A 25,282-nucleotide genomic window follows, 5' to 3' on the forward strand; every position below is an offset into this window, starting at 1 on the left:
AAAAAAAAAAAAAAAAAAAACTATATAACTGAAAATAAAAATGAAAATATTTTCTTTGCTACTAATGTTCTAGTAATGATCCATACTACACAACCAATTCATCATATCATAATTTTTTTAATTCGCTTCAGTGTCTCTTTAAAAGATGCACACTGAAATGCGTTATGATCCACGCATACGTTTTTTTATCATGCACTTTAATACGTTTCTGAACGCACCCCATGTGAATGAGGCGGGATTGTTTAAAGTTGAAAGTATACTGTAAAAACAATATATAATAATAATTTAGAAAAAAAAAAATAGACGCATTTTAGGGTGAAGACTGTGTGTGTGTGTGTGTGTGTGTGTGTGTGTGTGTGTGTGTGTGTGTGTGTGTGTAGTGTGTGGTGTGTGTGTGTGTGTGTGTGTGTGTGTGTGTGTGTGTGTGTGTGTGTGTGTGTAGTGTGTGGTGTGTGTGTGTGTGTGTGTGTGTGTGTGTGTGTGTGTGTGTGTGTGTGTGTAGTGTGTGGTGTGTGTGTGTGTGTGTGTGTGTGTGTGTGTGTGTGTGTGTGTGTGTGTGTGTGTGCGATGTGTAGTGTGTATGTGTCATACAAATAGACATACAAATAATGCATATATTATTTAAAATTATATAAAATCTTTGTTTTATTTTTTTATTTTGCATTCTGTACTTCTTTTATGCCTGGGAAAATATCTTGCTCTCTGCGATGATCATGAATCTCACAGCTGTAGTATTGTACACACTGTAAAAGAAAAAAAATGGAGAGGTCATAGCCAGACCCTATTTTTTTCCCTTCACCTGGCGGCTGTCCGCGCTTCCATTAGACCTCATTTATTCTGAAGGAGGCCTGGCGGAGACCATCTGGGTCCTCTTGTCTGAGCTGATCAGAAGATAATTTCCACTCTCTGTGCCGCAGTCATGTTCGAGTGCAGGAGGCGATCGCCGCTCCTGCCGAAAAACAAGAGCCCTTAATTAGCAGCAGTGTTCAATGATGGCGGTTAACCTGCTGTATTGGTGGGCAGGCCATGCGGCTCCCGGCACAATGAACGGATCACAGCTGAACTTTAACCCCCAGCGCTTTCCAATATTCTGCTGCCTTGCAGGGGGTCCCAGACTTGCTATTCCGATCAGGAGCTCAGCCAGAACTGCAAAATCAGGCTGGAGATTCTATTTCAGAATGAATAGGAAAAAAAAAAAAGATGGTATTAAAAGAAAGGCATTAAAAACTTGGGTCTCCTTTATCTTAGAAAAAGAACGTTTGCTAAATTTGTACAACATTGTAATAATAATTGTACATTCCTAAATTGTCTCTATTTTATATATTATAATAGGTTAGACAATATTTTTAATAGGTACTGTATGACTAAATTTCAGTTTAAACATTGCATATCTTCCATCAGGCAGCATTATCTGCACAGAGTTTGTATGTTCTCCCCTTGTCTGTGTGGGTTTCCTCCGGGCACTTCAGTTTCCTCCCACATCCCAAAAACTTACAGGTAAGTTCATTGGCTTCCCCTAAATTGGCCCTAGACTATGATACATACATAGAAATATGGCTGATAGGGATTAGATTTTGAGCCCCTCTGAGGGACAGTTATATATACTCTGTACATCGCTGTGGAAGATGTTGGCGCTATATAAATATTAAATAAGAAAAGGTGAATGAAATATGGTCCCATGCCTGTTATTTTATGTTATAATGCAACACAACGCATTACAACACATTGCCCGTGTTGTTCAGTAGACTGTCTGATGTGTGCGTCATTAACAAATCCACTCCAGGATTTGGTGTTCTCTTTGAGAGAAGTGGTCAGATGTGCAATAAAGACATGTTCAGTCTAAACCAGTCCTGTGCTAAAAAAGCAAATGGCTGAACTGACAAACAATAAATCTAAATTATGTGCTGCAAAAAGCCTTGTTTTTTGTTTTTTAGTTGTTTATTTTGATTTGGGACAAACACTAGGTTTTCTCCCATTTGAGAGGATTCAACATTTGAGAGGATTCTCCCATTTGCAATTATTCACCCATCTAGTGGCAAGGTTTTTGTTCATGCTTTGTTAGTTTTTATGAAAATATTGTAAATAAGCTGTACATCACATATAAACACTGGTGTTGGAAGATCTCAAAAACCTGCTTTGCACTGTGCCTGTCTAAGAAGTTAAAAAACGCACCTGCTACCTACCCTCTGTGTTAAAGCACATATGATAACAAACACGTGGCACATTGTAAAACTTTGCGTTTTGCAAAACATATAATGTGAATGCAGCAACTGCCATACACTTGGCAAGCAATGTCTGAAATATATATGGGTAGGGTAACTACAGTATATTCTCTTTCCTTTCTCTTATTTAATAACCCTAACTGTGTCCTGAACACTGACAAAGAAGTAGAGGGTGTTTTCAGATTTGGATCCCTTGCTTTGAACTTATTAAAAAAAAAAATCTGTTATCTCTCTTTTTCTTAACTTTTTATTCCTTCTTCTGTTTCCTTCACTCTCCGGGATTCATTGAAATTCTTTGAGAAGTGAGATGTAAGTGGAGTGCTGATACTTTAATCCTTTTGTACATATAGGTTCATCCTATAGGCTGCATAATTTGGGTGGTTTGGGGCAGATCAGAAAGAGCTCTCTGAATTAGAAGGGTTTTTTGAGAAGAATGTTTGTCTTCTTCATTCTTAATATGAATGGTGGGGATTTTCCGAGCTTAGAGCTCGTCTCTGGTATGTTTGCAGCTGTGTGTCATTGTTGGCCTGAAGAACTTCAGTTGTAACTTGCAGGATCCTTAAACGTCTTTATCTGATGGCCTCAGGGGTTTGTTCTGCAAAGCCAAGATAAGTTTTCAGATTTAAAAGGGCTCTGTCCTTCCCCAAATCTCTTTTAACTGCTGCTACATCTTCTCTAATGGAAACTAAGACAGAATCATAAGAACTGGCGCAGATCTCTACTTAACACCGTTTTCAAGATAGAAATGTAAAGATGTTTTTTTTCAACCCCCATTCTGTAGCCATTCAGATGACATGAATTATGTGGCAAGTTGTTCCCACTCGATGCATTGCCCTTCCTGATAAATTCAAATGATGAGAAAGAGCAATTTTTCTCTTCCAATCCTCTTTTTCACCTTCGACTGCTAATCAGTCGGAGAAGGAGGGAATAGAGAGGGCACAGTTGCGCAGAGTTCACCTTGCTGCTGATTGTTGAAGGATACCCAGAGAACGACATTATAATTTCTTATAATGCAGTGTGCTGGTAAGTGTCCCAGATGAGGACTAAGGAATCTAGTGTAATGATCTGCTCTGCTGTCTGCACAAGCAGACAGCTTTTTGACCATTTCTTAGGTCTGAGTGCTGCAGGTCCCTGGAAAAGAGACCTGTCTCCACTCTGCAAGTTGGAGAGTTGCTGTTCTGGTGAGGAATTTGCATCCACTTGTCATGCAAATTGCTTAGCTGCTTCCTTTGATGGCTTGCAGTATAAATACCATTTCCTCCCAGAATCCCTGGCTGGTCATACTGGTTTGTTTCTGCTTACTTACCTGTCAGCCTTTGCAAATCGTTTGCTAAGATTATCTTAGGGTAATTCCTTGGGAGTGCACTAAGCATTCCTTCTAGCGTAGTCAGGTTGTATTATCTGTATTGCCTTGTACTGTCTATCTGTTGCGATTGTCTTGTCGCCAGCGACGGTCGACAGGAAATCGTTCTGTCTGTTTGGATGGCATTCGCCCTAGCGATAGTGGCGGTGGTTCCTTCTGTATTCTGCCTTAGGGGTGCAAGCCAGAGCAGCGGTTGCTACTGGTAGCCCCATCTGTCTGTCTTTTGGGATCGCATTCGCCCTAGCGGTAGTGGCGGTGGTTGCTTCTGTACTCTGTCTTAGGGGTGCAAGCCAGAGCAGCGGTTGCTACTGGTTGCTCCATATCTCTGTCTGTCTGGATTGCATCCGCCCTAGCGGTAGTGGCGGTGGTTCCTTCTGTACCCTGTCTGGGAGTGTAGACCAGAGCTGCGGTGGCTGCTGGTTACTCCTTCTGTCTGACTTGTCTGGAACGAACGCTTGCTGTAGGCTCGGTGAGGTAACCGTTTAGCAAGCGTTCACGTTCTCTTTTCATTTTCATGTTTCATTGGTTAGTTAGGGTTGGCGTGTTTTTTCTCTGTTGCGCTTTTCGTGCGGAGACCGTGCCATTAGCGTGCTTTGTCGCTGTTGCGCTTTTTATGCGCCGACCACGCTTAGCGAGTGCGTTCGTTATTTTCCTTAGCGTTCTGATCATTGTTATTTGCTTTGTCTTTCTTGCTACACTCGTACTCTGTCTTGCTCGGTCTTGTGTCACTGTTGGCAATCGCCACTCTTGCGATTGCGTTCCTACTTGGTTTCTGCTGTTGTGTGTTCACCGTCGCCGGGTGGCGACTAGATTGGTGGACACACATACATTCTGTCTCTGTGCTCTCTCTCTCTGAGGGGGCTATCTTGCCCTGCATTGTTGCTATTCGTACAATTCCCATCTGGCATCTGTGACAGTGCAGAGGGCTTGTTCCTCAGCTCTCCACAGCTCCATCTGCCGGTGGGAATTTCCCTCTACAAGTGCATTGCACCAAGCTGGGTTCTGCCGTTTTATACGCTTGTGGAGGACATCTTGTGCGCTGACCACAGAGATAATTCCGCAATCGTTACATCTAGATTGGATGTCAGTTGCTCTGGTAGCCTTGGTAAATAGGTAATTCTGCCGTTACTGCTTTTGTTTGGTGACAGAGCTTATGGCTCATAAGGTAGGGATGGATGGTTTAAATCCATAACTTCCAACATCTTTGACAGCAGCTTGACCTCTGACACGGAGTGCGTGGATAGAGTGAGAAACTTTTATCTGCAGTTCCTGAACTGTCAAGTATTCCTCATTACCTATACTCTGTACAGCGCTGCGTTATATGTCAGCGCTATATAAATAAATAAAATAAATTACCTGATGCTTTGCATAAAATAATGGAAAAGGTACACATAGCTAAACAGCCTAGGCTAAGTAAGCATCACTGGGGCTATAGACCAATATACATCAATGTATAGATAAAGGAAGTGGTTCTGATTGGTTTGAATCCCAGCCAGGGTACTATCTGCATAGAGTTTGTATGTTCTTTCCGTGTCTATGTGGGTTTCCTCTGGGCACTCTAGTTTCCTGTCTCATCTCAAAAACATACAGATAGTTAAATTGGCTTCCCCCTAAATTAGTCCTAGACTATGACACATACACTACACGATACAAAAATAGACATATGACTATGGTAGGGATTAGATTGTGAGCCCCTCTGAGGGACAGAGTGACAAGACAATATACACTGCACAGGGCTGTGGAAGATGTTGGTGCAATATATATATACTAAATAATAATAATAGCATCAAGCCCCCCACGGTCTGTCAGGTCCCACAGTATCCTTGGTGTACTCCTCTGAAAGGTTACCAACTGCACATGATCGATCCTGGCCTCACACCTACTTGATCGCGCTCCCATGGCCAGGAGCGTTCTGCTTATGCACAGTTGAAGTCTTTATGAACTGCACATGTGCAGTGTGGGGCCTTGCATATGCAATAGCCCGTGACTCCCGCAACTAGCAGCTCTTTGTTTTGGATGGAACAGCGGCATGCTGGAGAAGATCGGGACATCCCTGAGGAGCGTGATAGACTGCGGCGGGGGTTGGGGGGGCTTGAAGAAGTCCCACGTAAGTACAACTCCAATTCTTTTTCCCCACCTCGGGTATCCTGTAACCTCCCTGGCGGTATGATTCCCGCGGCCGCGGGAGGGTTTTTTTTCACCTTTTATTTTTTTTTTTAGCATGTAGCTAGCCTAGCGCTAGCTACATGCTTCCCCCCTCCCAGCGGCATCCCCCCGTATCTTTCGATCGCCGCCGGCGCCGCTTGCCCATAAGGAAATCCCGTTCTGAACGGGATTTCTTTGAGGGCTTCCCCTGTCGCCATGGTGATGAACGGAGTGACGTCATCGACACAGGGAGTCCCGATCCACCCCATAGCACAGCCTGGCGGCGATTGGCCAGGCTGCGCAAGGGGTATAGGGGGGCCTGTATCGCGGCCAGTAGCGGCGCATCGGCGGCGGGAGGCGGCTATCAGACCAAACACGCAGCTAGCAAAGTGCTAGCTGCGTGTTTGGGAAAAAAAATTATGTAAATCGGCTCAGCAGGGCCTGAGCGCCACCCTCTGGCGGCTTACCCCGTGTCTCACACGGGGTTACCGCCAAGGAGGTTAAGGAAGAGGCAAGGTAGCACAGGGACACTGATAGGTTCAGTCAGGAATAAGGTGGCATGGCAGCACAGGAACACTGATAGGTTCAGTCGGGAAGGAGGTGGCATGGCAGCACAGGGACACTGATAGGTTCAGGCTGCAAGTGACCTCCCCTCTAATTATGGCATTAGCTAGTTAGTATGACATCTGCATTTTAAAACTTCTATCTGCATTTAGTGATTTTAAGGCGTTACAAGTATCTGTTACAGTTTGTCAGGAAGTTCATTGCTAGAACCTCCAAACAGGAATGTATTTTCGTCAGAAGCAGCATTGGCTGCAGTTGCTCCATGTCGCTTTGTAATCAGCAGATGTCTGCTGACTCTATAATCAAAAGCAGAGGAAACCAATCTGTTTACAATAGGAACAAGGTGTTTTATTAACTCATGAGCAGTCCAGCAGTACCACTCCCCTCTTTCTTCACAGATTTTTATTCCTTTGTCTCCTCCAGTGAGGTTGGAGCTCAGTGTCTGTGATATTAAACATGGACATTTTCAAAACATGCCCACATTACCTCTTACCAGGGGAGCATGCGGTGACAAATGCAGAGGCTGTGCGCACAGTGACATTATCAATCTGCTTCTGCCTAATTGAGTGCTGACATACATTAAACCCATCACCTCACACGCAGCCAACAATGTTCTGAACTCAGTTAAACCTCTATTATAGTCTAGGGAAAGGGCTGTTACCACTTTCCCTTATAAACAGAGGCACTCAATGGGATGCTTATGATTAGGTATGGTCAGTGAGATGCAAATCATTTGGAGTTGATGCAGCATTATGCAAATTTTGTATGCAAATGTGTGCAGCTTGCAAATAAACTAATCAAATTCTGCTGAGGTAAAAGTTGATCCTTTTTTAAGCTGCATAAATTGCATACCATATTTGCATAACCCTGCATCAACTTGAAATGATTTGCATCTCAGTGACGATCCCTACTTATAATTCTGGCTTGCATGCAAATGGTGTTCAGCTGAAACCAAACAAAATCAACAGGAAGTTCATTTAATTGGCAGAGATCCAAGCTGCATCCAATGTTTGTTAAAGGGGAACTGAAGTAAGAGGTATAAGTAGGCTGCCATATTTATTTCCTTTTAATCAATACCAGTTGCCTGGCAGCCTTGCTGATCCTCTGCCTCTAATACTATTAGCCATAGCCCCTGAACAAGCATGCAGCAGATCAGGTGTTTCAGACTTTAAAGTCAGATCTGCAAGACTAGCTGTATGCTTGTTTCTGGTGTTATTCAGATACTACTGCAGAGAAATAGACCAGCAGGGCTGCCAGGCAACTGGTATTGATTAAAAGGAAATAAATATGGCAGCCTCCGTATATCTCTTACTTCAGTTTCCCTTTAAAGTGTAACTGTCGGGCATAAAATCAAAAATCAATTCTTTATTTTTATCTGGTAAACAAGTAATAAGGATGCTAACCAGGCAATCCAAAAGTTAAAAATCACTCTTACTTTTCTCCTCCATAAACCATCATTCCCCAGTTTCCCTGGCTCTTATTTGGTACATCTGCCGCACAAAGGAAGTTGCAGGGCATGCTGGGTTTTCTTTTTTTCTTCTTTACTTTCCCCGCTAGTTATATATTGGATAAGGTGTGAAAATATTGAATTGAAAGAGAACCTGAGATGAGGAATAAAACGAAAAATATACATACCTGGGGCTTCCTCCAGCCCTCTCCCCCCCCCCACGACTTATAATTCCCACGCCGTATTCCTCCGCCTCTTCATTTGTCCACAATTGGCCCTGGAAAATCCTCCGTTCTGGGTCCAACTGCGCATGCATGGCCATGCACACGCTCCCATCGTCAGGAGGTTTTTGCTCTTGCGCAGTACTACTGCACCATCTGCCCCCCCCCCCCCCCCCCGACTGGACGACCTACCGGGGCCACTTGCAGACGAACGAGGAGGAGCAATAGGCCTGGAGGAGGCAGGAGGAAGCCCCAGGTATGTATATTTTTGTTTAATTCCACACCTCAGGTACACTTTAGTGAGCATGAAGGGTCCCCTCAATAGACTGCCAGTGTGAAATAAACTAGTTCTTGGCGCCGCTGTAGACTTTGCTAAGTAACTTTAAATAAAGTTAGGGATATTCGTTAACATTTACCTGGCAAGTACATTTCATCTTTCTTTTTTTAGCTCACTTCCTTACGTTGAGCCACTGTGATTATTTCGGAATACATTTAATTACAGTGTTGAAAGGGCAATCCCTGCCAAAAAACATGTTGCCGGGCATGAAGGTTAGTGAAGAAATTCGAGAGAAATATTTGATATTATCTCCTCCGTTCCAGACAAGCTGACCGTCAGCTGTGGCTACTATGTCTGTTTGGATGGTCAACAATAACGCACATTCATAACGTTGAGATGTACGACGCTAGAACTTGATTAAGGGGCTGACAGACGTTCCTAGCTGCCGAGCCCTGGCACGTCTCCGAAACATTCTCTCCTAGCCATCAGCAGAACAGAACCAGATTTATACATCTTGGCCACTTTCAAACTTATTTTTGGAATGGTACTGCTACTTTTTATAGTATTGGTTTATAGAAAAGGCGAAAAAGAAAAATCTCCGACCACAGGAAGTGGCACTCTTCAACATGGGAAACGCAAGCATCGTTAATCGAGGAGTAATAAATTAATACATCCGATAGCTGTTTTCGTTATGGTTTCAGATTTAATATGCCCGTTTTCCTGACTACATTTTATAAGAGTTGCTTGATCTAAGATAAACTTTTAAGTATAGTTAAAAAAAAAAAAAGTTCTATGTTTAACTCTTTTACGGATCGTTTTTTATTTATTTTAATGGGGATTTTTCTTTGGTGACTTATTTATTAAAATCGTCAATTGTATCTAAATGAGATCATTTGTTGCTGTAAGTAGTTGGATGACAGTAATTTATTTGATTTAAAGAGACTCTGTAACGAAAAAAAGTTCCCCCGGGGGTACTCACCTCAGTAGGGAGAAGCTTTTAGACCCAATCGAGGCTTCCCCCGTCGTCCTGTGTCCCACGGCGGTCTTGCTGCAGTCCACGGAACGCACAGCTGACCATTTGTCAGGCTGTGTAATATTTTCCTTTTCTGGCTCCAGCAGGGGCGCTGTTGCGGCTATATAATTAATAGAACATTAGTAGCAAAGAAAATAGTCGCATATTTTTATTTTCAGGTTTTTTTTTAATAACATTGCATCGTCTCTAATATTTGCAGTTTACAAACTACACTCTGCTTTTTAAACTATGAAACAGAGCAGAGCTAATGACCATTTGAACTTTCCCGCAGTAAAACCTTAAACAAACAAGAAACAATGAGAGACAGGTTAAGATAAGTGCGTTCAGAAACAGAAACAGAACTGTAGCTGACTAAGCTTGGTCGGAGAGCTCAGAGAAGCTCTTTTGCACAGATAACGAGTGACGTTTCTTAACCCCTTCCTGTACTGGAAACAATATGAGACTCATATCTGTGCTACTAATGTTCTATTTCTTAGCTGTATTACACATATAAATCATTATATCATAAGTTTATTTTCACTTCAGATTCCCTTTAAGATCTCCTCACCTGCGGTCGCTCCTCCAAATGGCCACACCAGCTCCTGTACATCTCGGACAGCTGACTTCAGATTTTCTTTTGTTTGACGTGTAGCCAGCCTTGAAGAGAAATGAAATTAATGTGAATTTCCTAAGCCCGCTTTGCGTCTATGGTCACATATTTCTGGCAGTGGCTGAGTTATTAAGCTGGTGGCAGACAGTGTGCTCAGACTGTTCCTGCTCCGAATCTCCCTCTTATCCCCCGTAGAGATGGCCTGTCCAGGCCTAGCCGTGAGACTGATTGGTGAGGATAGCCTGACGCATTGGGGATGCTGGCGGAACGTCATGTCTTCTGTTGAAATCTACATTCCTCTTCTGTTAGCACCTTCCACAAGCAATAAACCCACAAGCTGAAAAATGAGTTTGCAGACCATACTATATTTCATCCGCAATCATAGGATCTACATTATTTCAGCTAAAATCACAGTGTTCCTTTCTTATATTTTTCTATAATTTTATAATAGAAATAAGAAACTAATGAATTTAATCCTGGGATTCATAAAGCCTTCTTACGTAATATCACAACTTGTCTGTGTACTCTTCACCTTCGCAACTGTCCTAAACCCGCCTTTGCCATAGGCTGCTCACCTTTGTAAAGGAAGGAAAATATGTAGCAAACATGTTCTAAAGTGTTTTTCAGAAATGAAAGTCAAGATTTTAAAATTAATTTGTTCAAGCGATGATGATTAAAAAACATTCCAATGTTCATACTTGTAGGTGGCTACCATGTAAAAATGATTTTGTGATCAGGAAGGACATATATACTGTTAAGTAATATGCACAATGCTGACCATAATTGTTCATACCCCTGGCAAATTTTGACTTAGTTACCTTTATTAAACCAGCAAGTAATTTTTTGACAGGAAATGACATAGACGTCTCCCAAAAGATAAGACAAAGAGGCATTATTATGGAAAAAACACACAAACATTTCTCAGTTTTTATTTATATTTGAGCAAAAAGTGCCCAGTACAAAATTATTCATACCCTTCACAAACTGTCCTAGTCTGTGGAAAAATTTCAAAGTTCTATACCATTCCAAATAGTCCAAGCTGTTCTAAAGCATCCTAATTGCCCTGATTATTTGGGAACAGCAGTTTTAATCAACTCAACAGGTGAAAAACAGCAGCTCTCTGCAGTTGGTTTGTGGACAGTCATGGCTAAGACAAAGGAGCTCAGTGAGGATCGGTGGCTGCGCATTGTGGTTGTTCACAAGTCAGGAAAGGGCTACAAGGCCATTTCTAAATGTTTTAAAGTTACAGTGGCTACAAGTTAAAGTATTATTAAAAAATACTTGTTATTAAAATGTTCCGCACTGTAGAAAATCTCAGAGGACGTGGTCGGAAGCCAAAAGTGACACCTGTGCTGGCCAGGAGGATAATGAGAGAGGTGAAAAAGAATGCAAGGATCACCACCAAGGCCATCGTGGTGAATCTGGGCTCTGCTGGTGGCAATGTCTCAAGGCAGACAATCCAACGGACACTGTACACAGCAGGGTTCCCCGGATGCAGACCAAGGTGGACGCCACTTCTCCAGATAAGGCACACAAAAGCTTGCTTGGCCTTTGCAAATGCTTATCTGGACAAAGAAGAAGACTTCTGGTCTTCTGTGAAACAAAAATTTAGTTGTTTGGTTACAATGATGTTTCCTTCATTTGGTGTTAAAAAGGAGAAGCCTTCAACCCAAAGAACACCATCCCCACTGTCAAACATGATGGTGGGAACCTAATGCTTTGGGTTTTTTCTTCTTTAGCCAATGGACGAGTGAACCTAATCGCAGTAAACGGCACCATTAAAAAAGAGCAATACATGAGGATTCTCAACGACAACATCAGGCAGTCTGCAGAGAAACTTGGCCTTGGGCGACAGTGGACATTGCAGCATGACAATGACCCAAAACACACAACAAAAGTGGTAAAGAAATGGTTAGCAGACAACAACATTAACATTTTGGAGTGGCCCAGACAGAGTCCTGACTGGAATCCAATTGAGAATCTGTGGAGGGAGCTAAAGATTAGGGTGATGGCAAGAAGACTCTCCAACCTGAAAGATTTGGAGCTCATTGCTAAAGATGAATGGGCAAAAATACCTGTGGAGACATGCAAAAAGCTGGTCTGCAATTATAGGAAGCATTTGATTGTTGTAATAGCCAATAAAGGCTTTTGTATTGATTATTGAGAAGGGTATGAATAATTTTGAACTGGACACTGCACAAATGTAAATAAAAGCTGAGAAATATTTTTCCCACAAGAATGCATCTTGTACATCGTCTTATTATCTTTTGGGAGACACCTATGTCATTTACCATCAAAAAATGACTTGCAGGTTAAATAAAAGTACCTTTAAGTCAAAATTTGCCAGGGGTATGAATAATTATGGGCAGCACTGTATGACCACTGTAGGCAATTTTCTAATAACAGTAGAGCTCTATTTTTTACATTTATAAAACAACTGTCCCATACTTTAATCAATATCTCATGATCCCATGAATATCCCAGAATCATTTTAACATGGTAGCTACATGTAAATATGTATAATATGTAATACAACTACCAAGGTATTAAAATGGAATCAGTCTAACCTCGGATCAGGCCCATTTGGCACCAAGCTTGGCAGGCATCTCATAGAGACACCTGTGTAAACATTTTGTAATCTGGCACCCAGACAGTCATTTGGGCACTCTATGCCAGTAGTAGCCAATAGACTACTATGTTACCACTACAAAATGGACGTTTATAAACATCCTATTTGTGTTTTAATTAGTGCAAGTAGAGTATTTAATGTCCATCCTGCTGAAATGCCCGCGTGCCGTGGGAGCATGCGCACCAGCTGCGCATACCCATTTTAACCCTTCAATGCATAATGTGAAGTGGTTAATCCCACTGCACCCACTGCACCCACTTGCTTTACTGGGTTAATTGCATTATCATTTGTTCTGTATAGCGATCCTACAAATCCTTAGAGATACTAGATACGGTATGTGTAGGCATAGTTGGGATAAATCACTCTGATCTCACCAATAGTTCAGTGAGCCATGCAAGTAAGCTTTCACAATAAAACCAGCAGAGCAACCACAATGACCTAAGAAAATACTAGAGAGATCATTCACAGTCTGCGTAATACAATCCAGAGGAAAAACTGAAAACCAGACAGCAGGGCTGGTGCTGTGAGTACTGCACTGCCCTGCCTCTCTTATCTGTAAAAGCAGCAGTTTTCTGCGTTATAGTATTGTGAGTCTGCAGTCTCCTCCCCTCCCTGGTGCTTGTTATTCTGCTAGGGGATAAGATGACATCACTGGTACCTAGTTGTAGCCAATCTTCGCTCCCATAGGTGGTGCGTGGATGTACACACGCAGCTTTATGTAAGTCAATGGTAGAAGAAGGTAGGATCACAAGATCTATGCAGCAGTGACATGATTCAAGTTCCTGGCAGAAATTACAGGCACCAGAGAAGGGGAGCAGTGGAAAATGGCTGTTCTAAAAGAATAACAGGTGGCATACTAATACTAGCTCCACTCTCTGGTTTACAATTTTTCCTATTGGTGGGCTTTAAAATATTTGAACCGTGTAGAGGTGGATTATATTTATTTGAGGTGGAGATATTCTTTAACATCCCCCCCCCCCTTCCCCCGGCAGTATGATTATTTCCAGATTTTAGGGTCTTTTAAAAATGTTTCAGACCCTAAAAAGAGGGAAAATCATGCCGCCAGAGTCTCTGCAGCAGCCCCTTCTCTCACTCACCTTCCTGGGCTCCAGCACTGCAATTTTACCTCTGTCCTCTGGGTGGCGCTGTAACTGTGTGGTGAGATCAATCACAGCAATCTCACCAGAGTGATTCAGAGCCTCAGTGGACAGGAAGGAAACGACTACCGATGTCTGCTGCGCGCTATACTCTTATCACGCTAGGTGCTATGTGATACAATCCACAATGGATGAGACAGACGTAGTCGGGAACAGGCTAGGGTCATACATGTTAAATCAGATGGCTGCGGTACAGTGGACTAGGCAGAATCAGAGTCAGTAACAGGCTAAGGTCATACACGTTAGATCAGCTGGCTGCGGTATAAAGGACTAGGCGAAAGAATGGTCAGCAAGCTAAAGTCGTATCTAAGTCAGTCTGGCAGTCACATTGAAATACAATAATTGAGTAATGAAAGTCGCATTGAAATACAATAAGTTTATCACAGAGTGATAAAGTGCTCAGCAAAACCAGGGTACTGATTGCTATCACGGGCAACGAGAGACTGCAAGGCAAGGGAGTTTAACCAGCCGGGCGGTATGGACGAGCTCAGCTCGTCCATCACCGCCGGAGGCTGCCGCTCAGGCCCTGCTGGGCCGATTTTCTTCAAATAAAGAGCAGCACACGCAGCCGGCACTTTGCCAGCCGCGTGTGCTGCCTGATCGCCGCCGCTCTGCGGCGATCCGCCGCGAGCAGCGGCGAAAGAGGGTCCCCCCAGCCGCCTGAGCCCAGCGTAGCCGGAACAAAAAGTTCCGGCCAGCGCTAAGGGCTGGATCGGAGGCGGCTGACGTCCATGACGTCACTCCGCTCGTCGCTATGGCGACGATGTAAGCAAAACAAGGAAGGCCGCTCATTGCGGCCTTCCTTGTTTATTCTGGGCGCCGGAGGCGATCGGAAGAACGCCTCCGGAGCGCCCTCTAGTGGGCTTTCATGCAGCCAACTTTCAGTTGGCTGCATGAAATAGTTTTTTTTTTATTTAAAAAAAACCCTCCCGCAGCCGCCCTGGCGATCTTAATAGAACGCCAGGGTGGTTAAGTACAGACAGCAAGGAGCATAGACCAACCCCCAGGAGAAACCAACCAATCAGAGCAGCATACAGAACCCAGCTGACCAAAGGCAAACTCCAAGCAAGGTGTCAGCTGACTCTAATTACACAGGGCCCATCTGAGAGTATAAGAACCTCTCAGAAACGCGCGCCTTCGCCTGGGGAGGGTGGAGGAGTGCTCAGTCACTACCGCAGGGGAGCCGGAGATGCCGCTGCTGGAAGAAGACTGAGAAGTTCCGTTTCCAGAGTTGGCTGCTACCTCACTGGAGCTGCTGACAGGTAAATTCTTTACAACTCTACATAGAGCTCCCGGCGGTTAGCCCGAGTGCAGCTCGGGATTACTGCCAGGGAGGTTAAAGGAAACGCAAAGCGAGAGTAATATGGAAGCTGCCACATTTATTCCCTTTTATACAATGCAAGTGGCCTGGTTGTGCCCCTGATCCTGTTTCTCTAATACTTTTAGCCATAGACTGTGAACAAAGCTGCTCTGAGTGAAAAAGTCACATGCTTGTTTCAGGGTTGTGACTGTATTGTTGCTAAAAGATCAACTGCCAGGCAACTGGTATTGTTTAAAAAGAAATAAATATGGCAGCGTCCATATCACTCTTACCTCGGGTTCACTTTAAGTTTTGCTTTATGCCATTTCACTGCCAGGTTCTCACTCCCAGTCTACACCTCTGGTGGCCAAACCTCTTGTTACATTTTTATGTGCTCCAGAAAACATGTACAATGCTGAAAGTACACTAGAGACCTCCTAAACACTGTATGTTTTTACAGCAGAGTGCCTGTAGAATTAAAATATAGTACTGCCAATTTAATATGGCACGTGATCACTGCGGCAATATTTAATACATTTATATTTTCATTTAAAATACACTAAAACTCTTACTGGTGCTTACAGAAGCAACCCAACTTCCCATTCTCCCACTGAATATAAAATGTGAGAATGTGCTTAGCTAATAAAGAATAATATATTTACAGTTTATTCATATATACATATATAAAGTTGTACGTGTTTGCATAACAGTTAAAAAGGTGAATACATAAAACCACAAAACTATATCTAAAGCTGTAATTAAGCCCCTTTTTAACATTATTCTAAAATTATAGCCTTAAAATTACTTTAAAATATTTACGTGACCACAAAGCGTACAGTATATGTATTGGTGTATGTGTGCATAGGATATGCATGGGGAGGAGAGCGGGATTGGTCTATTTATTTATCTGCTGTTGGCTGCCATAGCCACTATGTGACGATACTTATGGTGTGTACACACTTGAAAGATTAATGAAAGATTTTAGACCAATTTTACCCCATGCCATGTAGTATGAGAGCCATACTCTACACCAGTGCTGTCCAACTTCACGGGCATGGAGGATCATTTGTTTTTTCAGACCCCATGGTGGAGGGCCGAAGGTTCTTGCTAGAGCCGCAGGACCCCCCCCCCCCCAGGAAAAAAAATGCAATTAAAGGACAATTAGATTGGCAGCACTTTCCACAAAATGCAATTTAAGATTTTGGTGAAGCTGCGTGGCGCACACGGCGCGCCAAAAACCATGGGGGTTCCGTTGCGAGCCGCAAAATGGGTGTGGCCATGGACCAGAATGTGGGTGTGGCCACGGGTGGAGACAAATTTACATGAAATTAGCAATGTGGGACATTAGATTATGACAGTGGTGGCGAACCTTTTGGAGGCCGAGTGCCCAAACTGCAACCCAAAAGTCACTTCTCTATCGCAAAGTGGCAACAGCAATTTAAACTACATACAAACGTTTTAACTCATACATGAACATTATGGAAAATACAAGTTGAAAATAAACTCTGAAGATAAACAATTTCATCCATCCTACTCCTGAAAATGTATATTTTTTATTTAGAACCTCCCAGTTTTATTTTCCGTTTTAAAAAGCTAAAAAAGGTTTAATGCTATTGTCTCATGATGATGATTCAGCTTTTCCCATAGTCTCGCAGTTCGCAATCATGTGACCCCCAACAAGACAAATTCAGCAATCATGAGGCCCCCAACAAGGCACATTCAGCAATCATGAGGCCCCCAACAAATCATGAGGCTCCCAACAAGACAAAATCAGCAATCTTGAGGCCCCCAACTAGACAAATTCAGCAATCGTGATGCCCCCAACAAATCATGAGGCCCCCAACAAGACAAATTTAGCAATCATGAGGCCCCCAACACGACAAATTCAGCAGTCATGAGGCACATAAATAGAGAGCATTTCACATAAATAGGCAGAATGCCCCTTTAATATGGTAGACACCTCTCACCTGGCTTCTGTATTCTCCTCTACTGGCTGCTGTGCCTGGCTGGCCTGGCAATAGTGTTTTTGGCCAGATTGGTGATGATGTGTGGGCTGAAAGGCCATGCGGTGCTGCTGTGGCCGGGCTGGCGGTGATGCTGTGGTGTGGCCAGATGAGGTAGTAACAGGTGCCCCCCCAGTTAGATAGTGACAGGTGCCCCCCCAGTTAGATAGTGACAGGTGTCCCCCCCCCCCGTTAGATAGTGACAGGTGTCCCCCCCGTTAGATAGTGACAGGTGCCCCCCAGTTAGATAGTGACAGGTGCCCCCCCAGTTAGTGACAGGTGCCCCCCCAGTTAGATAGTGACAGGTGCCCCCCCAGTTAGATAGTGACAGGTGTCCCCCCAGTTAGATAGTGACAGGTGTCCTCCCAGTTAGATAGTGACAGGTGTCCCCCCAGTAAGTGACAGGTGCCCCCAGTTGGATAGTGACAGGTGCCCCCCCCCCCCCCCAGTTAGATAGTGACAGGTTCCCCCCCCCAGTTATAGTGATGGGTGTCCCCCCAGTTATAGTGACAGGTGCCCCCCCAGTTATAGTGACAGGTGCCCCCCCCCAGTTATAGTGACAGGTGCCCCCCCAGTTATAGTGACAGGTGCCCCCCAGTTAGATAGTGACAGGTGCCCCCCCCCCCCCCCAGTAAGTGACAGGTGTTTCCCCAGTTAGCGTCCATTGCCTCGCCCGTTACCTCTCTCCTGTGCCCCGCTGCCGCTGCTTCACAGCTCAGACCTCACAGATCGCGGTGACTGAAACAAGCAGAGCGCGCGCATAACACCCACGCGGCAGAACGTCACATGCGGAAGTGACTGATTTCACTTCCGCATGTGACGTACTCCGTGCGGTTAATATGCATACTCTGTTTGCCTCAGTCGCCGCGATCTGTGAGGTCTGAGCTGTGAGGCAGCGGCAGCGGGGACACAGGAGAAGGCCACTATACGAGGGAGCAGGCATGGTGCCCATAGCGCACGCCATGCCTGCATCTCGGGGAGAGGAGCGGGCCGCAACAGGAAGCCTGGCGGGCCGCCAGTTGGACAGCACTGCTCTACACAGTCTATTCTATTGAGCTGAACTCATCAGATAACATTTTTTGCAAGATGCTGCACACAAAGATGCTGTACACATTCAACAGATCAGTATCTGCAAAAGATCCGTTCCTGCAAAATGCATTCATATTCTATGATATCTGCAGATCCTCATATACACCTTGTTTAACAGACATTCATCTGCATATCTGGCAATCCTCTGAAGATCCATCCTGGTGGATCTGATCTGCAGATAAATGTCTGTTAGACAAGGTGTGTATGAGGATCTGCAGATATCATAGAGTATGAATGCATTTTGCAGGAACAGATCTTTTGCAGATACTGATCTTTTGAATGTGTACATCTTTGTGTGCAGCATCTTGCAAAGGCTTTTATCTGATGGGGAGTTCAGCTCAACAAAATAGACTGTGTAGAGTATGGCTCTCATACTACATGGAATGGGGTAAAATTAGTCTGATATATTTCATTAATCTTTCAAGTGTGTACACACCACTAGCTTGTTGTAGCTTAAATGGTAAATATGATTGATTAATTTCCAATGTGCATAAATGTACATAAAATTGCTATAAGTTTTAAACTCAGCATAATTGGCATATCATTGACCATCATTACTCCATAATAATAACTGTAGCAGAGTATTGTACTGTGTAGGCTATCAGTTAAAGTAGAAAATATATTTTTTTAATCACTTATTTTTAAGAACTACAGTCTGGCATATTAAACAAAGCATATTATACAATAAAAACTGGTCTCCCACCTGTTTATTACCAACATAGTAGTCCTACCGTCCTTTATCCTAAAACCATGTCATTTGTGTGAAAATCACAAGTCTCCCCAAATTGCAGTGCTGGAAGCTGGCTTTGCATGGGCACTCTATAGCCAGTGCATTCAAAAAGCTCTTCAGTGAGGTGTCAGCCCAGTGACTCCAAGTATATGGACCCTTTCACATACTGTAAAATGGGATGTAAATCCAAATCACAGTGAAATCCAAATGGGGACAAGGATTTGTCTGTGGACTTGCCTTGTAAACTTTTGAGCTTGGTTGGGCTTTAACTATTAATTTTATTGAACAAGCACCAGGCCATTAAGGCATTTCATCTCTGTACTCACCTCTTCAGCCCATTCACTCTTACAGAACACAATCTCCCTTTACCAACACATGGCTTCTATGTCTCTCTCAGTTTTAAATTGAAACACTTGGGTTCCAAAGGTAATACTTGAGGCACAAAGATATGAATCAAGATGATAATTTTTGGGGGGACTGTGCACTTCTGGCACCTTAAAGGGAACCAGAGATGAACGTTTCACACAAAATAAACATATCAGTCGATAGCTTCTAAAGAATAAATGCTCTACCTGACAATTTTGCCCCTCTGGTGTGCTTTTTTGAGTGTTTTTTTTATCCATTATTGCTCTAGGAAAAATCCAATATGGCCACTGGCTGCTTCTGGGTTATGAGTTGTTCTGGATGTGCTTTCTAGGCTCTATGAAACTACAGATAAGCAGGGCTGCAGCTGCAGCCTTTCATCTGTGTGCTGAATCTGTGTTTCATCTGAAACTGCACAGATAATGACGACGACTGCACAGTGCACACAGATCACACAGGCAGCCACACTTGTCTGTTGTTTCAGAGCTTCTTTCTCAGCAGAGCAGCCCCTCCCATGTCATCAGAGCTCTGAGTATGCAAAACAGGAAAGCTGAGCCAGGAGGGGGGTTGGCTTGGGCTTGAAAAGACTTCACAGAAGACTGATTGAGCTATAATGATTCCAGGTCAAACCTAGACTGAACGCTCAGTCGGGGATTCTTATCAGAGCTGATAACAGGCAAATTGAGCAGAGAAGAATGAAACGGAGAGCATGGTAGGTGTTTACTGTCATGTTCCCACTGATAAATGTAGTAAAATACATGAGGGTGTTTCGTCTCTGGTTCTCTTTAAGACCAGAGCTTTTTCTTTTAATGTTTACCCTGTGACCACTGCTGTTGGCTCACAGGGTCAAATGCCAATAAAATTGGCTCCTGATCGGAGCATCTCAGCTGTCATTATAATGCTGAGATAAGTGGCAGAATGCTGCTGCAAGACTGTTAATAAGCCAACCCGACCATTTCCACATAACACCAATCCATTGCCCACCACACTGGCTACCTATAACATGGAGAATCCTTTTTAAAAATTGGCATACTAACATTCAGATTCCTACATGACCAAGGCCCTGGTTACCTGAAGGATTTCTTGCAACTGCATCACACCTCCCACAACCTCAAATAGGATCCAATAACTTGACCTCTGCAGGCAGAGATTTCTGTCATGCTTCCCCTACCCTGTGGAATGCCTTGCCAAACCTAATCAAGACGGCTCCTGGACACATTTAAATCAAAACTGAAAAACCTCCTGTTTAGTCTGGCATTTATGATCACATACGTCTTTTCCCGGTACACATCACTATCTGAGACAAACTTAGGCGCTTTTGGTCCTGTGGGAGAAAAGTGCTTTACTAGTGTTTTGGATGTCGTTGTGCAAGCAACATGCGAGCCGGCTTAGTTAAATATATACCATTTGAGGCTTGAGGAACCACAAGCCTGGCATTGAACTATACGCAGTCCCCAGCTGGGTAATCTTTTGGTCTGAGATTTTCTGCAGACACCATTTATACGAATTGACTTCACCAGCTTTGAGAATATGTTGGATTCTGGATTAAGTTGGGCTTCAATATTTTATGGTTGTGTTTTCTGTTCTGATAGAAATTTTGGTTCATTTCTAATCATAGCTTGAATATCCTATTTGTCAGAAAACTAAATTCGTACTTCCTTGCTACACAATTGTAGCTGCTATCCTAGTCTAATGTTTGTTCATACTTCATAGTCATTAGTTATAAACAATGTCCAAAGTTCCTTGCATATGGGCTCACCATCCTAAAAGCAAGTTGTGGTAACTTGCTTTTAGACCTGCACCACCAGCAACTAGTGCAGAATGATTAGTACTACAAGGCTGTTAATAAGCCAACCTCGCCATTCCCACATAACACCAACCCTTCACTCACTCCACTGGTTACCAATAAAATGGAGAATTCTGTTTAACCACTTTAGCCTTCAGGATGTAGCTCCTACGTCCAAATATGCATGCTGGACGTAGGGGCTACGTCCATGAGAAAATTGAGCCGCCGGGGTTTGCAGGGCCGGAACTGCCGGGTTGCGTGGGCCGCCCGTTAGCCCGGAGATCAATGAATGAGAAAGCAGTTCCCATGCATTGATCTAAGTTCCTTAGAATGATCGCTGGCTTCTATGGAGAAGCCACGATTGTTCTGTAACACATCCCCTCTTCACTCCCTGAAAGTACGCTTACAGGAAGCCAAAAAAACATTGACTGTGGCCATCTTGTGGCTAACTAGTAAAACTACATCTACATACATTTTTATTAAAATGAATATACATTTTTACACCTAAAATTAACTGTTTACCTCCCACACACTCAAAAATATTTAAATACAATTTTTAATTAGAAAAAAAATTACAATAAAAAAAACAAATAGTTACCTAAGGGTCTGAATTTTTTTTAATGTGCATGTCAAGAAGTTAAATTACTAATATTTTTTAAATTATAAGCTTGTAAATAGTGATGGACGTAAAACTGAAAAAATGCACCTTTATTTCCAAATAAAATATTGGCGTCATACAATGTGATAGGGACATAATTTAAATGGTGTAATAACCGGAACAAATGGGCAAATAAAATAGGTGGGTCTTAGTTATGGTAGCATGTATTATTTTAAAGCTATAATGTCCAAAAACTGACAAATCATGAATTTTTTCCATATTTCTCTTAATATTCCCATTAAAATGCATTTAGAATAAAATATTTCTTAGCAAAATGTACCACCCAAAGAAAGACTGATTGGTGGTGGAAAAAAAAAACATATAGATTATTTAATTGTGATAATTAGTGATAGAAGGTCCACTGGAACAGGCACCACCAATGTAAATTTATAGTCTCTTTATTTTCATAAATTTTATGAAAATAAAGCGACTATAAATTTACATTGTAGCAAATATATCGGCGCCAAGGGACAATGGAACCGCCGCTGAGAAGAACAATGTCCAAAAGTTCAGAAGTCAGGCATACATCAAAGGTCAGCGCAGGTTTAGAAAGTCATTATATGTAGGGAATGGTAAATTCTTCACCACAATATATCAAATGCTCAGAGGTAGATATCCGCCAAACATCAAAACTAGAAAAGGCTTACCAGCTCCAAACAACCCACATTATAAGGTTGTAAAATGGCTCAGGTTACAGATAACGTCCAGGGAACATCAGACGTCGTGAAGATCCAGTGGACAGCCGTATGGAGGTAAAGTTTCAGGAATTTATATAGGAAACAAAAACGGCAATATCTAAGCGTAACCCGTTTATTTAGATAAAATTTCTTTAAAAGGCAGTAGATATAAAAACGATAACTCACATACGGGGCCCATAAACAGGGAACCCCGGAAGATTAGCGCGCATGTAATGGTCAATCGTAGATCAATAGACAATGGTGCCGCCTGTTACCTTCCCGACCGGTTTCGCAGTCTTGCGTCATCAGGGGAGAAGAAAAAGAAAAAAAAAATCCCCTGATGACGCAAGACTGCGAAACCGGTCGGGAAGGTAACAGGCGGCACCATTGTCTATAAATTTACATTGGTGGTGCCTGTTCCAGTGGACCTTCTATGTGACAGCTCCACTGGTGTGGAACGCTGCTGACTTGGGCACACCATCTTCTCCTTGCATGGGTGCTGTTCCAAACCTCCTTGACGTCTGGGAATGGGAGGTGAAAATTGCTCGGATGCATAAGGTGAAAAAAAACTAAAGGCTGAAGTGGTTAAGATTGTCTTATTGACATTCCAATCCTTGCACAATCTGGGCCCTGGATACTGGAAGAACTTGTTGCAACTGCATCACCCCCCCCCCCCCCCCACCTCAATCTTGGATCAAAAGGCGCTAATAACCTGGTCACCCCCAGAGTTAACCTCCAAAACCTTTAGAGGCAGAGCCTGCTGTCATACTGCCCCTACACTTTGGAACTGCCACACCCAATCAGGACATCTCCATCGCTGGAAGCATTTAAGTCCAAACTGAAAAGCCACCTGTTTAGTCTGGTATTTATGAACACCTGACTATTTCCTCTGTAACACAGTCCAGCCTGCTACCCTGTTTTGATCTGAGCCATATCTATGCGCTTTGAGTGCTAAGGGAGAAAAGCGCTTTACAAATTATTGTATTGGTAGTTGCTCCTTGGGGAGTGGGCAATGACAAAGCAGTTGCAGATGGACTAGGTCTGGATAGGACATTGTACAAACACACACATTACTTGTACAGGTATCATTTTTCCCACACTCTACCGTATAAATGCCATATCGTGGTGTTGACCATGTGTCTGCTGTTTACTCCGGGGATTAAGCCTGACAACTGTATAAAGAATGCATAGATGTGGTTCCTATGTACACTCTTGAGAGGTTGCGACCTCCCTTATCTGATCTGTTATCTGTAGCTGGAGTTTTACGTCTTCTCATTAGAAAAGTGCGACATTTGGCAGATTATGTTGCTGTTTCGGGCTTGGCTACTTGCAAAGGTTCTGATAAGTCTTTATTGTCGGGTTTTCTCTAGTTTAGAGATATTTTCTCACGCAGCTTGCTGCTACAATGTATTATTCCTTTACTTTTCCCTTTGACCTGTAATGTACAGTTTTGCAGAGAACATCTGCATGCTGAAGTGTTTAAGGAAGTTCAACTCCAGAAATATTTTATAATTCATGATTTATACAGTTACATTTTCTGTAACACTTTTCTGGCAGCCTCACAGTTTATGGTACGATATTACCCATCGCTCCCAACTGTCCCTCTTTTGGAAGGACAGTCCCTCTTTGGGAATCCTGTCCCTCTTTCTTCCTCAATTGTCCCTTTTTCAGGACTGATGTATATATTTATGTAAATATATGTATTTTTCTATTCAAAGTGTGTTTAATTGACTCTACTTTATTCCCATCCTTTGAATTGATATAGCTCTTATTTTCAAATGTTAATATGAAGGAAAATGAACCAGGATAGAAAGGATCACTGTGGTTTGAATGATAAAACAACATTTTTCTTATGAACACTTTATGGTATGCTAAAATAGGGATGTGTCGGGGTGTGATTAGGGGTGTGACAGGAACATGGATTAAGTGTTTCTCTTATCTCGAAAAATTGGGAGGTTTGATATTACCTATCACAATCTAATAATTACCATATTCATATGTCTGTACAATAGTCTAAGGACAATAGGATAGCATGAAAAGTAGTTAGAACACTTTAAGCTAAGAATGATTAATCGGGAGTAAGCAGTCAATGGCTATTATCACATTACAGTTCATTTATGCTCCTCTCAGTCTGTGCCTTTCTGTGTCTCTGTACCTCTTCTCTCAGTAGAAATGTTGAGTTTCTTCTCTGTCTCTAATGAGCTGAAGTCTGGGATGAAGTCCAGCAATTTCTTGAAGTGATTGCCCCTGCTTGCTGTATACTCGGGCAGTGCAACAGGAAGTGCGCCTCATCTTCAAGGATCCCCTGGCCACAGTGCTGGCACAGTTTGTTCTCTCTGGGTTTCTATGTCTGTGTTGCCCAGACGTTGTTTGTGAACACTCATTCTGTATAGACTCAGGACATGCCTCTGTTTGGGTTTTAGAGACTTTTCCTGGTATAAAGCCAGTTACTAATTGCTGTGCAATGATTAATATATACGTGTGTCTGTCTGTTTATTATACTCTCTGCACTACCTCTCTCTCTTTTTTTCTCTCCCTCCCACTTTTTCTACCATCTCTCTCTCTCTCGCTCTCTTCCCCCACTGCATTCTCTCACTACCACCTCTTTCTTTCCCCACCAGCATCTCTCTCTTCCTCTTTTCTTCATCTTTTCTTTATCTTTTGGTAAGAAATATCAAGCCCCATGGCAAAATTTTGATGTGGTCCTCAAGTCTAGGCAATGAAACCCCCTCCCTTTTCACCTACAAATATGAATGGACATGACAGTGTACAGTTACATGCTTCATATAAAGAAGACAAGACCCTTATATTGCGCATTTCTCCTGGCAGACTCAAAACGCTTGAGCTGCAGCCACTAGGACATGCTCTATAGGCAGTAGCAGTGTTAGGGAGACTTGCCTAAGTTCTCCTCAGTGAATAGGTGCTGGCTTACTGAACAGGAAGAGCTGATATTCTAACCCAGGCCTCCTAAGTTAGAGGCAGGGCCCTTAACTAGTACACTATCCAGCCACTTCTACTGTACAGATGGA

At 43.0% G+C, this 25,282-nt stretch overlaps 1 protein-coding gene and 1 long non-coding RNA gene across 3 annotated transcripts in view; one reads left to right on the plus strand and one right to left on the minus strand.

Annotated features, from left to right (window-relative positions):
* The window catches only part of HLCS (holocarboxylase synthetase), a 228,621-nt gene that overhangs the window by 176,008 nt on the left and 27,331 nt on the right, over window positions 1–25,282 (plus strand). The gene's annotated exons all lie outside the window — the stretch shown is intronic.
* On the minus strand, window positions 667–24,518 carry LOC137547166 (uncharacterized). The gene is made up of 3 exons (XR_011026508.1): window positions 24,409–24,518; window positions 9,820–9,908; window positions 667–1,168 (listed from the first exon to the last, which is right to left on the minus strand). It is a non-coding gene; the product is annotated as an uncharacterized lncRNA (long non-coding RNA).

Source organism: Hyperolius riggenbachi, chromosome 2, assembly GCF_040937935.1.
Source record: "Hyperolius riggenbachi isolate aHypRig1 chromosome 2, aHypRig1.pri, whole genome shotgun sequence".
Classification (NCBI taxonomy): Eukaryota; Metazoa; Chordata; class Amphibia; order Anura; family Hyperoliidae; genus Hyperolius; species Hyperolius riggenbachi.